Source organism: Delphinapterus leucas, chromosome 5, assembly GCF_059928025.1.
Source record: "Delphinapterus leucas isolate spDelLeu-1000000601 "Yukka" chromosome 5, BTC_Dleu_Yukka2, whole genome shotgun sequence".
In the NCBI taxonomy this organism is placed as follows: Eukaryota; Metazoa; Chordata; class Mammalia; order Artiodactyla; family Monodontidae; genus Delphinapterus; species Delphinapterus leucas.
In genome coordinates, this window is record NC_143133.1 from 55,996 (window position 1) to 67,908 (window position 11,913).

Consider the following 11,913-nt stretch of genomic DNA (forward strand, 5'->3'; position numbering starts at 1 on the left):
ATTTAAAGGAGCACTTAAATTTTAGAAACAACTTTACCTATACTGCTCACATAAAATCTGGTCTCAGCAGTTTTTTTTAACCTCCTTTAATTTCTTTTACTTAAAGATATGCTAATATCACATCTTCCTTTTTACAGTAATGATAAATCAATAATATACTGACAACTAATAACTCAAAGCTCCACTGCATAATGCTTTTTCATCAGTGCAAATTTGACTGTTCTAAAGCAGTTAGACTGACTTTTCAGGCTGTGATGAAAACGCTTTGGGCCTTGTCACACAGGGCCTACAGGTCTTGTATACACTGACCTATTACAGTCAAGCTCCCACACAGTATTAATATGCATTTAGATAACTTAGCTCTTAACTTGAGGCTACACAAGGATATTTATCTCCTCTACAAATCACGCTCGTGTAATTGGTGGGACAGAGGTGCTATTCATGCCAGGATCACTTGATTATCCTATAAAATGATTTTCTTTTTGTCTCAATTGTTTGTATTTTTTATATTATATATGAACTTCATCTTAATGCAGTCATCTTTTCCCATTTCTCTTTCCTGCTAAGTTTCTTTTCATCTTACCCTTAGCTAGTTCACTACTACTTACTACCTAGTTAACTACTCCTCATTTTTACATCTTAGCTCAACTGTTACCTCCTCATAGAAGTCTTCCTTTTCTTTCTCTCTCTCTATAAGAATCTCCCTGCCCCCATACCATGCACTCTTTGTAACTTTACAGCGTTTATTTCTTCATGGCACTGATCACAATATGTAATTTTAAAATTTATTTGTTTGCTTTTTAATTGTTTCTCTCTCTATACACTTGACTGTGAGGTCCATGTGTCCATCATGCAGGTGTCTGCCCGAGTACTAAGCATGATGCCTGATACACAGCAGAGGCTAAGCCAACATTTGTTGAATGAATATGTCTGTGAATTGCTGTGGAATTTTGTAGTCTGCTTAGAGGGGTATGAGTATGTGTTATATCTTGGTCCCCTATGATAACTTCTTTTGGATGATCTCCTTCAGTGACAGACACTGACATAGACGTAGGGTTGTCTATCTACTCAGTTAGTTTCCTTGACTCCAGATCTATTAAATGGACAGGCCTCCTAGACCATTTGGACCATGGTACCTTATCGTGAGTAAACCTAGGTTTTCTAGATCATTCTAGACCACGATGTACTATCTTCCAGAGCTTGTATTCTATGGTAGCCTCTGGTCACAGGGGGTTATTGAGCACTTGAAATGTAGCTAGTATGAAGTTCCATATGCTGTGAGTGTAAAATACACATTGGATTCTGAGGATTTAGTATAAAAATGTAGAATATCTCAGTAATACCTGTCATACTGTTTACTTATTGAATAACATTTTGGGTCTATTGGGCTAAATAAAATATATTATTACATTTAATTTCACTTTTTTTCTTTTTACTCTTAAAATGTGCTACTGGAACATTTGAGATTATATATGTGGATCACATTTGTGACTCACATTATATTTCTATTGGGCAGTGTTGTTCTAGACCTAACTAGTTCACCTCTGTTGTTTGGCAGTGTGGACTGAAGGTGATCCCCTGAAGGGAATGCCCAAATTGCAAGAGCCTCTCATAGCCTGCTCCATTCTTGTTAGCTGTGCACTAGGGGAAGAACTGGCACTCCAGGAGAGTGGCTCAGGTGTCATTTCAGTACTCCCTCAGTGTCAGATCACGAGGCCCACATACAGTTTGCATCCCGAGACACAGAAACTTCAAATATATTGTTAATGTCCATATATCTTGCTTAAAATAATGATAGGACCAGAACCCAGATCTTTCAATTATGCTAAGTCATTGAATTACTTATAGAAGGACTGACTAATAAAATTATATCTTCCTTTTAAAATGCAATACTAGAAAATTTTAAAGGATTGTTAATTAGTTATACAGGTTTTCTTTAAAAAAATCAATTAATGATGAAATTACACCAGTCTTTAGACAACTAAATAGAAAATCATATTGTATACTCTGATAAATTAAACAAACAGAAACTCCTATTATTGCCACGTGTGCTATAGTAGAGGATTAAACTGGGATGACCTTTATTTGGCAAAAGCGTATACACTGCAAAGCAAAATTTAAACAAGTCAGATATGAACATGAACTCTACTTGTAAATAAACACAAATCTAATAACCATTCTTTGCAAAGCTATAAAAACTCCCTTGGAGACCATACACTGCAGTTTGGAAAACTGGTTGCTATGTCTTATTCCAAAAGCCCTCACCACTGACACATCAGGCAGACTTCTCTTCTTAGGTAAGGAGATGGATTCCTAAATAATTAGCTTCATCATCATTATCTTCTGGTTCATTCATTAGTTTAGCAAATATTTAGTGGGAACCAACTATGTGCCAGGCATCTGTGTGTTCTAGGTGCTCAAGATGCTACAGTGACCAATGCAGACAAACTTTTGCTCTTTGGAGCTTAAATTTTTGTGCTTAGGTATTTTCTCAACAGGAAGAATAAAATGAAAGGATAAAGCAAATCTAAGCAGTGCTACCTTAGAATGCCACAGGTAACTTTTTTTTTTTTTTTAAGTTGGGAATCGAAGTGAATTTGAGACTTTCTATCCTGTGTCTTTCTTGGGGAATTTGAAAGTGGAGGTGCATATGGAAGGTGGAGGTGCATAAAACCATACCTATCCAAAGTACTAATTAGTATTTTCAGAATGAAAATGTCAGAAGACCCTTTAAAGCTTCAAATAAAACCATTAGACTGTGTTAAGGGATTTTCCAATCATTCTGGGGGGTCTTGGCATACTTATTCAGGTCTTCTTTCTTCTGCTGGGACATCCCAACCTATAGTTAACCAGATGTCTTAGTCCTTACATCCATTAATTCTAGGAACTCCCAGTCAGAATGGCTTCCCTTCCCGCCCAACAGACTCATTCTCATTCTCTCACAGTCCGAGTCCTGCCCCGGCACATATTCTCTCCCTTCCACATATTCACTTGCTTACACTTCCACAGGTTCCCCTTCATCCCTTTCAAGCAGAGAGGCTCCTTTAATATGGCATTTTCCCCTTAAAGTTCAGCCGGTAGATGTCTCCATTACTCCCTTATAGCGAAGACCTCGGCAAGTAGGGTTTAATCATTTCTTTAACCGACAACAAGGAAGAAGATTTGATAATTTGCCCAAAATGAGCAGATGCTCGGGAGGACACGTCTCCATCCTACGTCCCTTCCCTCCGATTTAAGCCACAAATGAAAACTACTTTCTCCCTCTTTACCAGGCAAAAGGAAAGGCTGATTTAACTAAGCATGCAAGATGCCAACACCCTCCTCCTCGGTACATCCAAGTTTCCTTCGCTCTGAGCCACCACAAGTCTGCTTCTCCCTTCACTCCGCCCACCCCACCTCTCACCCCCTCAGGTTCCCGAGTCATCAGGGAACGCGAGCGGGTGAAAGGACTCAGCGAAGCTGCATTCCGCGCCACCGCCTCCTCCTGCGCCTCGGGTTCAGCACTGGACAGCTCCCGCACCAGCCCAACAAACGGCAGTCGGCTGATTGACAGAGGAGCCGGCCAAACAGGGCACAAGACGACTTGAAGCCGCCCTACCAGGGTTTGGTTGCGGCCAAGCCGCCTCTTTAAACCGGCTTTCCTCCCGAGAGCAGGGAGAGGCAGGAGTGTGGTTTGTGGCCAAACTTAAAGACGCCAATTAACCAGCTGCCTAGCCCTCGTGGTTCCGGAAAGACAAACGCCTTAAAAGAAACCCTAGCTGCTACGCTCGCGGTGCGGGTCTGGGCGCGCGCGCTCCGCGCCTCGGGGCGAAGCGGACGAGGAGGAGCCTGAGCCGGGAGGCGGGAACGACCTGCCACGGGCGAGACGATGGAGCAGTGTCCTTGGCGGCCGCGGCGGCGGCAGCAGCAGCAGCAGCAGCAGCAGCAGCAGCTCCTGAACACACCTCAATGAGAGCGGCGGTGGAAGCTGCTAAGCAGAAAGACGTAAGCAGGCCAACTATAGCTGCCGGCGGCGAGAGGGGATGTAAGGTGCCGGGCTCCAGGCTGCGAGGTGCGCAATCCCGAGCAGACCCATGGTGGAGCAGGAGCAGCCGGCGTTGCCACAGGTGATCTGATCTCCTGCGACGGTAGCTCAGTCAGCCGCGCGTATTTCAGAACATCCCTACTTTAAAGTCCTTTTGGACTGGGTGCCAGCTGAAAAGGGGGAAGACTCCTAGAAAAAGTCTTAGTGCTGATAGATTGACGACCAAAATTTAAAAAGTGACTCCCTCCGTTACCTCCTCTCCTTGCTGCGAGGCAGATGGGAGCCATGGCTAACCCCTTACTCTGCTGCCTCCTGCTCGTTCACCTGGGATTGGGAGCTGCCGGCGCCAGCCGCGACCCTCCAAGTCGGACGGATTCCTCTCGAGAGAAGGCCCTGAGGGCGAAGCAGCACGCCCAGCAGCCGGCTCGAGCCTCTGCCTCGGACCCCTCGGCTCCCTGGAGCCGCTCCACCGACGGCACCATCTTGGCGCAGAAAATCGCCGAGGAGGTGCCCATGGACGTGGCCTCTTACCTCTACACCGGGGACTCCCACCAGCTGAAGCGAGCCAACTGCTCCAGCCGCTACGAGTTGGCGGGCCTGCCGGGGAAGTCGCCTGCCCTAGCCAGCTCCCATTCCTCCTTGCACGGGGCGCTGGACACGCTGACACACGCCACCAACTTCCTCAACATGATGCTGCAGAGCAATAAGTCGCGGGAGCAGAACTCGCAGGACGACCTGGAGTGGTACCGGGCACTGGTGCGGAGCCTCCTGGAGGGTGAGCCCAGCATCTCCCGGGCGGCCATCACCTTCAGCACCGAGTCGCTGTCCGCCCCAGCCCCGCAGGTCTTCCTCCAGGCCACGCGCGAGGAGAGTCGCATCCTGCTCCAGGACCTGTCCTCCTCAGCACACCACCTGGCCAACGCCACGCTGGAGACCGAGTGGTTCCGCGGCCTCCGGCGCAAGTGGAGGACTCACTTGCACCGCCGCGGCTCCAATCAGGGGCCCCGGGGCCTGGGCCACAGCTGGCGGCGCAGGGACGGTCTTAGCGGGGACAAGAGCCACGTCAAGTGGTCTCCGCCTTATCTGGAGTGCGAGAACGGCAGTTACAAGCCCGGGTGGTTGGTCACTCTCTCCGCTGCTTTCTACGGGTTGCAGCCTAACCTGGTCCCGGAATTCAGGTAGGGAGGGAAAAAAGATCAAAGCAAAGCCTTCCTTCCGGGTTCATGGGTAGGTGCGCGTGTGGGGAAGGAACACTGTGGCTGTGACATTTAGGCCTCCCACCTTCAAAGCAGAGACCCAGGCTGAGGGACACCCCACGCAGGCGCAAGTGCTTAGGGACAAGAAGTGCCCCGCATTTGTCAGCTTCAGACACTCAGCAAAAGCTCTTCTCTCAAATCAGTTCCCCTGCAAGGGGCAAGGGACGGGAGCTCTTGGTAGAGCTGAGAGATGCCCTATGTTTCTCTCTAACCCTCGGGAGAGCAGGGAGGGGAGTTCCCGGTCAGGGGTGATGCACTGCACCCTGGCAAGCTCAGGGCATGCCAGCCAGGCACAGAGTGGCGTGCCAACTCACAAGAGTAGGAAAGGGAGTGGGAAGAAAAGAGTTCGTTATTCCCGCTACTTCGGGATAGCCTCTACCTACTTCCTCCTATGTGTGTAGTTTGAGGCGCCAGTCTGTTGTTAGTCAGTTACCAGAGCGCCTAATGAAAACGCTGCAATCCCCTGGGCAGTTCTGTCCCTTCAGCAGTGAGTCAGTCCCAGCAGCACAGCTGTCTCTAGGATCCATACTTTGCCGTTTGACAGGTGCGCTCCTTCTACTTGTCTCCCTCCTTCCCTCAACCCATCTCCCATTCCTTGGTCCCCTCTTTCTCCTGTTTTCTGTGTTAGGCACACCTAAGGGTTCTCTGGCCCTTCACATACACACACTTTATAAATGAACCTGGTTGAGTTATCCTAGGGAGGGAGGGATCAGTTCTCACTGAATGCACTCAGGGAGCTCAGAGAAAATTTAGTAATAGTTCTGTATTTCCTGCCTCAAGGTGTAGCATTTGTGGGAAGATGAGAATTTGCAGATTAGCAGGTGGTAACTTGTGCCCTGGGACGTGCCTGATTTTTGAGGTGAGGGACTTTTAGAAGTAGCCCTGTTGAGTGAACATGAGGAACAGAAAGGAAAGAGTGGAAACTCCAAAGAAGGCCTGGGAGAAGGCCACAGATTGACTGGTATCCTCCCCAATTCCCAATGGGAAGAAGGTCTTGGGGGTTGAGGTTGCTTCTGTACTTTTTGGGAAACTGGGCAAAAGTGAGAAACCTGTGTGTGTTTTAATGCCCTTTTGGTACAACAAGGACAGGATGATGACCTGGTGAAAGTTACCAGGGGGAGTACTGGGTGGGCAAATGGGAGGAGTCAGAAAGCTTATTTGTCTTGGCACTGTTATTTACTGCTGAATGACCTCGAGAAAGTTGCTTAATCTCTCTGGGCCTCAACAACTTACCTATCAAGTAAGGGAGTTGAACTAGATGGTCTCTAGGGAGCCATCCAGTTATAAAACTCTGTGGCTTTTAATGCTGGCAACACTTGAGAAGGTATAAATGAAAAGTAACCTCCTTTCTCTAATTCTGTATGACCATATTAAATGTTTTTTGTGTGTGTCTATCTCTTTAAAGGATCTTGTCTTAAACCAGCGTAACTCTTTCCTACTTTAAGGATAATCTTACTTCCTCCTGATTTCTGTAGGATCCTATTAGTAAAAGCTGAGCCCAGCTTTGAGTCTTTGCTATATTATTTGCTCAGAAAAGATCTGCAGATGCCATTCACTGCTAGAAAATTGCTTTTGGCCTTCGCATAAGCCTTTTCAGGGAGTCCCAGGGCCCAGGACTGAAAGATCAGTTGATCAATCGATCGATTGATCTATCCATTCACCCAGCTTACTAACGTATATTGATACTTTATGTTAGGCTCTGTGCTAACTGCTTTGCATGTATTATCTTGATTAAGCCTCACGACAAACCTGAGTTAGGTTTTATTAGTTTCCCCGTTTTACAGAAAAGGAACCTGAAGCACAGAGAGATTAAGCTTCTTTCCTAAGATCACGCAGCAGTTAAGCAGCAGAGTCAGGATTTGAGCTCGATTCACACTTTTAACCACTATCTAAACTCTGTCTCATGAAGGTGTCCTATGAGTGCTGCATGTATTGCAGCTGCTGCATAAAAATATATGTATTTTCAAGGGTCAGATGTGAGACTGGGGATGAGAACCATTCATTTTCAGAAGTATTTCTCATAAGGCTCAGAAACCATAGGTCACCTACATGAACTCAGGCCTTCCGCAGGCCAAGATAAAAGGCTGAGACACCAGGGGTCATGTTGTGTAGGCTCACACGACCCTATCTAATTTTTGGACTATGTTCAGAAAATAGATTGTTTCCTCTGGCTGAGTCTCTTTAAGTGCCTTCCAAGTCATCGATGGTGTTCTTTAGCCAAGGCACGAAGCCAGGCCATTTAGTGTGTGGCTCTCTACAGAATCTGGCTCCTCCTAGCAGCACGCATGAAGAGCAGAATAAGTGCTCTCCTGTGAGTACTTTTGCCCCATGTCCCATGCTCCTCAAGTACTGTATTGAGGATTCGCACAGATGTTAATTATAGGAACTGGAAGAAATCTTAGATCAGATGGTTCTTCCTGTTTCATAAAGAAACAGATAAGAAAGGTGAAGTGACTTGTCCAAGAATCACATATCGAGCTTTTAACAACAGCAGAAATAGGATCCAGGCCTTCTGCCTCTGGTTCACACTATGCCATATATATATATAAATTTCAACGGGCCTTTTCTGTCTCTTCATACTCATAAAAGGCAAATGTTTTTGATGTTGTTGATGTTTTATCACCTAAGATGTGTATTCTAAACTTTTATAACGTAAGTGAATAATATTGTACAGGTATGGTAACAGGTAAACCTCAAATGAATTTCTGAGAAACCATGGCTAGGCTCTAATCATGATTTTAAATCTATTTTGAATCTATAGAGTGTTATTTGCAAAAAGCCTTATCTGTAATAAAAAAAATTTGCTAATGATTTCCTCATGGAAGAGAAGAGGAGGATAAACTTTGTAGTTAAGACTTTCATTTAACTTCAGTTACTATTTCAGCTAATATTTCGCCAGGTCTTACTTACAAGGTTCAAGATTTAAATTATATTTTATTTTTAGAGAATTCAAATCTGAAATATGAAATTCAAAAGTAATGTGGAAAACATGGTCAACTACCTTCTTATATTAATGCTTATCACTGTAAAACACCTCTCAGAATAAATTTTATTCCCCTCTGCTTCAGAATGACACAGGTTTCTTAAATTTTAAGGCCTAGTGTAAGACTCACATGTGAAGAGAAGTTTATTGCTCTTTTTTTTCCCCCCCAAAATGGCATTAGTGTTTTACCTAAATGGCTCCTGAGTCTTGTTATAGACCTATAGTATAAACACTTAAGTTCTCATCTTCTATCCCAGCAAAAAAAAAAAGAGAGACTAACAATTTAAGGTATACTCTAAATTATTTTTATTTATCATCTTAGGTTTGTGATGTCCTTGCAGAGTTTTCTTCAAAGTTAAGTCCTTTGCTTTTGTATACTAATTTTTCTGTGTGGAACTTAAAGTACTATGGAGTTTGAGCCCATTCTAATGAACTCATAGACATATTCCTGGTGGTGGTTGGAACTGTTTAGTGCCTAGGATGAATATAAGGTACCTAAGTGTTTGTTGAATTTAAATTAAGGTAAAGGAACCTTTGGGAATTCTTACTTGATGAGCCGTAAGGGATTTTGGAATTCATTTGGTTTCTTTCCTCTTCTCATTGTACAGTGGAGGAAAGTGAGACCCAGAGGGCTAAAGGAATTTGCTAGAGTGGCACAGCTCTTTTGTGGTGGGTTAGAATTAATGGGAACCAATATATATTGAGCATCTACTATGTGTCAGATGTTTTATAAATATCCCACTGCATGTAGTTCTTAGTATTCTCAGGTAGTTACAACTTCAGGAAAGTTGAGCAACTTGCCCAGGGCAACACAGCTAGTAAATTAGGGAGCGTGAATTAAATTTAGATCTATCTAGCTATGAGGCTTGTATTGTCTTTCTACTACCCTATGCTGCTATCTCTTAATTACCAATTTTGTTTTCACCTTGTTATTAAAAATGTAACATGGTATTGGCTTGAAATAATTAATATATTTGGCCAAATACGTGACAGACACTTGTTTTTTTGGCCAATCATATAATCAAGTATGTTGTATAGAGAGAAGAGTATTAGACTTGAGTCAGAACTTTGCCCTAAGTCCCAGTTTTGTCTCTGACTGGCTGTATTACCTGTCTGAAAATCAGTTTCTGCACAATTAAAACGTGGAAAGAGACTTGGCGATATCCATATACCTTTATAACTCTTTGTTCTATGAGTTCTTAAGCGACCTATCCAACGGGCAACAAGGAGGCTTTGGAAACAGGACTGATACACATAAATGCAGTACCTTGTGGAAATGATATTGATGGGGGAGGAACGTGCAGAAGAAGAGGACACCAAATGAATGTCAGGTGTGCATTTTTCCACAATAGTGTGGAAACGCCTTTTTAGAAACTTACATAAGTAACATTGGTGTCACTGAGTCACTGACTCCTGAGGGGTTACTTCTCTCTCCTTCACAAACATGTGCCCACACACCTCCATCAGAGATTCTGGTATAGATCTCTGCAGATGGCAATTTACATAGTATTAGAGAAATGACCATCTTGCTCTAGGCCAAACATACCCTGTCTCTCTTGTGGGTACTGGTAGTGGTGAAGAGGTTACCTACAGGAACACGACAGAGCTGTCTACCTGGGTAATGGATCAGAGTTTTTAGATGGACTTCTGCTATTGAGGCTTTTGAGTCTCAATTATTTCATCTTTAAGCTGTGAATAGTAAAGTGTATCTTTGGGATTTTGTAAAGACTAAATGAAGGACTGTTATCACACAGGAAGTTCAGTAAATATTTTGTGTCACAGCGTCTGTCTTCCTAAATACTGAACACTTTTAGTTGTATTAAAGTCACATGATTTATAGTAATTTATAATTTATATAATGACTTAGTTTCATTCCTATTATTGCGAAGGCTTGTAATTACAGTGGATCACGGGGGAAATACTGGCCTTGGAGACAGGAGACATTGACCCCAGCCTGGACCACATCCTTGGCTATGGTGCTCCCATGGGCAGCAGTTGCCTTTCTAATCCTGTTTCCTCATCTGTAAGTTAAAGGGGGCTGGACTAGGTGACCTGTTGGGCTCCTTATAATCTAAAAGCCTATGATTATGTACATAATTAAATGTGTCACTTTAACTTGTGAAGTTTCGATGGTTGTGCTGAAACCAGTTAATGTATCCTCACCTGAATGCAGATCATGTTCATATATGTTCAGTGTTTAACTTTATCATGGTCATTTACTCACAGGCTATTTAGAGAAAGCCCTCTCGGTGTACACTGGATTAAGTATACATACTAAGGGAAATGAGAACTCCATTTCAAAATAAGAATAAGCATGATCTGAGTTTCTAGATCTTGAAAGATCACCTGAAATTTACTTAAAGTCAACAAGAAGCTGTTTCACAGATTTCTAAACCAAGGGCCTCAGTACACTTGTGTAATTTCCCCCAAGGTAATCAATGTTTAGGCATCCTGAAGCTCCTACTTACTGTTTAAAAACAACCTGTCTCTGACTTAACTCTGTAGTTGGTGTTAATACTTCAAAGGAGGCTATTTAGTGTGGTGTAGCAGTGGTACAGCATTATCTTGCCACCTTCTAGAACACGCATTCGGAAGCTGAAATGGGATTTCAAGACTGCTAAATAAATGACAGGAGTTTGGGCCTCCCCTCTGGGGAGAGAACTCATGCCTCACAAGACTGATTTTATGGCCTCAATTGCTGGCTAAGTCAAATTTTACTTTCAACTTCATAAAAGCATCAGTTTTTGTTCACTGTTCAGGGTTTTAAGGCTACCTTTTTCCAAGATGCACCGTGTTTTATGATTATATTGTAATATACTGGGATGCCAAGAAGTATGCTGTTGGTGTTATTTGTACTTGGTTGGTACAGAAGCATTAGGGCCTTGTTTGTCTTCTCTATTCAGCTCTGGATTGATGTTCACAGGGTTATTTAAACAGAATTACTGAAACAGTACATTGGAATTTTGATAACTTTAGCAGCTTGATGGCCACTATGTGCAAACAGGCAGTTCAGCCGTCTTGGGGCTATGTTTCGGACACTTTGCAGACAACAGCATCATTAGGCTCTTGCCCAGCACAGCTATGGCACATACGTACATTGGCTTGTTTTGCTGGTCTTTTAGTATTATTCGTTTTTCAAGTTTTAGCAAGAAACCTTTTCTGGTGTAATTTCTACTTTGGCTGGGCATTTACTCATCTAACAAGTCTTTCTTCCTAAAACTTGACCTATGAAAAGATTTAGGTGGATAGGCTGTTCTATAAAATACTTCTTCAGTTTAGGAAAAAATTAATGCTCTTGGCTAAAAGTCTTTCTCAGGTACCCACCCCCCCAGCCCCATTTTCTACAATACCAAACTTAGTGTAGGAACCATGACTGACTTTCTCTTTTACACCAAAGGATATTATAGTGTCTCAAAGCAATCACAGGAGTCACCTAGTTTTATTACCTTCATTATAGGTAGAATTTATAGAAAACAGAGATTAGCTTAAATGTGATCTGACCCCAAGATCATTTTCTCCAAAAAACAGTTTCCTTCCTTTTTATTAAAGAAGGCAGTCTCTTTCTCTTTTATAGTTAACTGATACTTATAATTAATTGAAATCCAGTTAATTTTTATTCATTATAATATCTCTTGTAACTTTCCCCCATT

The 11,913-nt window shown here is 43.2% G+C and overlaps 1 pseudogene; it reads left to right on the forward strand.

Annotated features, from left to right (window-relative positions):
* Positions 1 to 3,710: 3,710 nt before the first annotated feature.
* Positions 3,711 to 11,913, forward strand: LOC149749075 (metabotropic glycine receptor pseudogene; annotated as a pseudogene).